The sequence below is a fragment of the Etheostoma cragini genome, chromosome 10 (genome assembly GCF_013103735.1).
Source record: "Etheostoma cragini isolate CJK2018 chromosome 10, CSU_Ecrag_1.0, whole genome shotgun sequence".
NCBI classification, from domain to species: domain Eukaryota; kingdom Metazoa; phylum Chordata; class Actinopteri; order Perciformes; family Percidae; genus Etheostoma; species Etheostoma cragini.
Genome location: NC_048416.1, coordinates 2,961,117 through 2,964,658, shown reverse-complemented (window position 1 = coordinate 2,964,658; position 3,542 = coordinate 2,961,117). Strand labels below are relative to the sequence as shown.

At 39.0% G+C, this 3,542-nt stretch overlaps 1 protein-coding gene across 2 annotated transcripts in view; it reads left to right on the top strand.

Moving 5' to 3' along the window:
- zgc:66433 (uncharacterized protein LOC321250 homolog) overlaps positions 1 to 3,542 on the top strand; it is a 55,918-nt gene that overhangs the window by 22,942 nt on the left and 29,434 nt on the right. The window lies entirely within an intron of this gene.

The window sequence follows — 3,542 nt, the reverse complement described above, 5'->3', positions numbered from 1 at the left end:
CCTCCCTCTTTCTTGTGTTTGTCCCTGTCTCCTCGTTTTTCTTGCTGTCTTCCTTTTTCCTTGTCTTAAAACTCCCCCTCGCTCTTCATTTGTGTCCCATACTCATCCTCTCATCCATAATTTAATTCCGCTGTCTTGTTTCTGTCTTCTCTCTTAATGTCAGTATTCCTTTCTTTTTCTGTTTCACTCTCCTTTCCCTTCATCCCTCCATCCTTCTCAGAGATGAAGCCAAGGATGTCACCACGGGGAGCCAGCCTTGGAAGTGGGTGAATGACAGACATTTTGAGCCCAGTCCTTCTGACTTTGAGCTTAAGGATTACTCATGAAACTCACGACTTGACTTGAGGACTATTCATTTTGGAATACATTCTTATTTGCTATCCTCCTGAGAATTAGACAAGAAGTTTGGTACAGCATTCATATCAGAGAGCCAAAAGTCAGTTAGCTTGCTGTAGCCTAACTTAGCTAGCGTTAAATACTTATAGTACAAATAATTTGTCATTTTTACATTTCCTTTTGTCTGGAAAGAACACATGGGATACCATGTGTTAATTAAAGTGCTGTAGAGGTGTAATTAGTCAATGCTTTTTAAATTTTGGAGAGAGCCAGGCTAGCTGGTCATTATGCTACAGTAACTTAAGCTAACCGCCGCCTACCTTCAGCTCCATAATGCATAGGTATGAGAGTGGGGTGACCAGACGTCCCCGGTTTTGGTGGCCTGTCCCCGGCTGGATCTGTCCCCGATTTTCACTGTAACTGACAGACCCGAAATTGGAATGAAAGAAAGAAAACATTGAACAAACGTAGACGATAGTCGACAGCCAGGGCCGTAGCAAGCCGTATTTTACAATGCTAAAATTACTGATTATTTACATGGAGTCTGGTGGGTTTAGCGAAAGCACTTTTAAATTTTTAGTTCCCAAATATAAGCGTACATTTTTAAATGATAATACTTTGCCTATTTGTGGTATGTTCAGTTTTTTCACCTGTTGATAGAATATGTAGTAGCCCTGTGGTGGTGTTAATGGGTTTTTAAACTGGTTTCCCTTATCTCCCTGGCACTTCATCATTTCCTGAGTTCATATCATAGACAACATACTGCATGAATGTCTGTGTATATATGTGTTGTTGTATCAGTATCTGTTTCCTAAAGATATTATTAAGTGTGTGTGTGTGTGTGTGTGTGTGTGTGTGTGTGTGTGTGTGTGTGTGTGTGTGTGGTGACCTTTTGACTGTAGTGTCCTCCTAGTGTAGTGACAGGAAATGGATCGGTCCAGCACTATCAGATCACAACAGCATCACCACCACCAGTGTGTGTCTTTGTTCATGGCCATGAGATGCAATAATACGAACATCAAAATCTTGTAAATACCACAGTTTATTGTTTTTTTATGAAGGGATGTCACAGACTTATACAGTTGAGTTAAGTTGTTTCTCTCTCTCTGCTGTAGATGATTAGGACGCTGATGATTCTCATGACTCTCACATGGGTTGAATTGATGATAATAGCTAATGATTGCGTAACGGTAAAACTGACCAAAGCCCCTCAGCATGTCAACAAACCCTCTGGAATTTTCCATCTGTTTCTATAACACAAACTCACTGTAAACACAGTTGACAAGAAGCTCTCCAGCCGCTTCCTTAATGGAGAGAAAGAGCCTGTTCACACTCAGAGCAGACATGGTTTCCTTGTAAAATTTCTAAATGAATCGAAGAAATGACAATCATTTAATACCATATTTAAACATGTTTATTGATAGGCTAATTTTATCCCAACTCAAGGTGTACTTACTTGCTTTTTCTGGAGCTGTTACCCATATGACAATGGTCTTCATCAGCAGATGGAGTTTGCTCTAATGTTATGGAGACAAGTCTGTTGACGTTGGATGCTCAGAAGAGATGATTTAATCCATAGTACTTTTAGATCTTTTCATCTGCATAGGCTTACAGTTAAGCATGTGACTTGTGAGACATACAATTGGAATGTTATCACTATAGCATAGTCATTTTATGTTGCTGGTATAACCAGTGGGCCTTTTTTAGAAAACATGAAAATGTTGAAATTTGTATTGGTCAGTCAATCTGTCCACCACTTTGGAAGTATCTCAACAACTATTGGATGAATTGCTATGACATGTTTGTGCAGACATTCATGGTTCCCACGGGATTAATCCAAATGACTTTACGTCTAGCGCCACTGCCATGTTATTATTTGAAGTTTTAAGAAAAATCAGACATTCATTCTTCATGTTTAGGATAAATTGCAATAACTTTTTCTGATCCTCTGACCTTTCCTCAAGCAGCATCGTCAGCTCAACATTTTAATCTCTCCTGTACTTGTACTGTCACCCAGACCAGTGTTAGCGAGGCATGCTTTCATTTAGTTGCTGTATTGCACATATGGTATCATCCCTATATGCCCAGAGCCGAATGTCCAGTATATAATCAATGCAAAACATTGTTAGAGATTGGCAAGGAATATCTTAAAAATCTGTTCATCCACTGTAATATTACAAAGAAGTCAAGAAAACTGTGGGCAACTTTTAGTAAGCTATGTAGGTGATTAGAGCTGCAAAGATTAATCAGTTAGTCAGTTGTAATCTATTGAATTAAAGGTCCCATGACATGGGGTCTTTTGGGTGCTTTTATATAGACCTTAGTGGTCCCCTAATACTATATCTGAAGCCTCTTTTATATAGACCTTAGTGGTCTCCTAAAACTGTATCTGAAGTCTCTTTTATATAGACCTTAGTGGTCCCCTAATACTGTATCTGAAGTCTCTTTTATAAAGACCTTAGTGGTCCTCTAATACTTTATCTGAAGTCTCTTTTATATAGACCTTAGTGGTCCCTAATACTGTATTGGAAGTCTCTTTTATATAGACCTTAGTGGTCCCCTAATCCCACAGCTGTTTTGGAGGCTGGATGGTTTCAAGCTTATTTACAAATGTTGTAAATGAAAAATAGCCTAAGAAAACATTCTTATATCTCCCTTCCCCTCCCTATTCTCATGATGTCCATAAATTACGTGAAAATGACTGCACCCAATGTAAGCTGACTATAACCACAATTATTCTCAGATGTAAATTTCTTGAAAATCATATCAGTATTGACTCAGCTTCCTGCCATGCTGCAGAGGAAATCTAGTATATAAAGTGCATAGCTAACTAGATTTGAGAGCAGAAGTCATGTAAGACTTGTAAAAATTAATCATCCCTCTGTGTGAGAGAGCAACTGACTGGGTCATCACATGGCCTCCAACTTCCTGTCTGCTAGACAAAGCAGACACTTAAAACTGGGAGTTTGTGATTATGATGACTTATAAAACTAAAATGATATTATAATTTTAAAATGTATCCAACACAGGCCTCTGATACTAGTCTCATGTACAGTAGAGGTTCACTCAGCAGAGTAATGAGCTCCATTGCTGCCTCACAGTCCGAGCGATAACAGGATATCAGTTTGTAATGGGATTTTGTGTCTGTTTGACTTTGTGTTGGGCGTGGCTGGGCATCTGCTGGTATGAAGACCGTTGAGACTGTT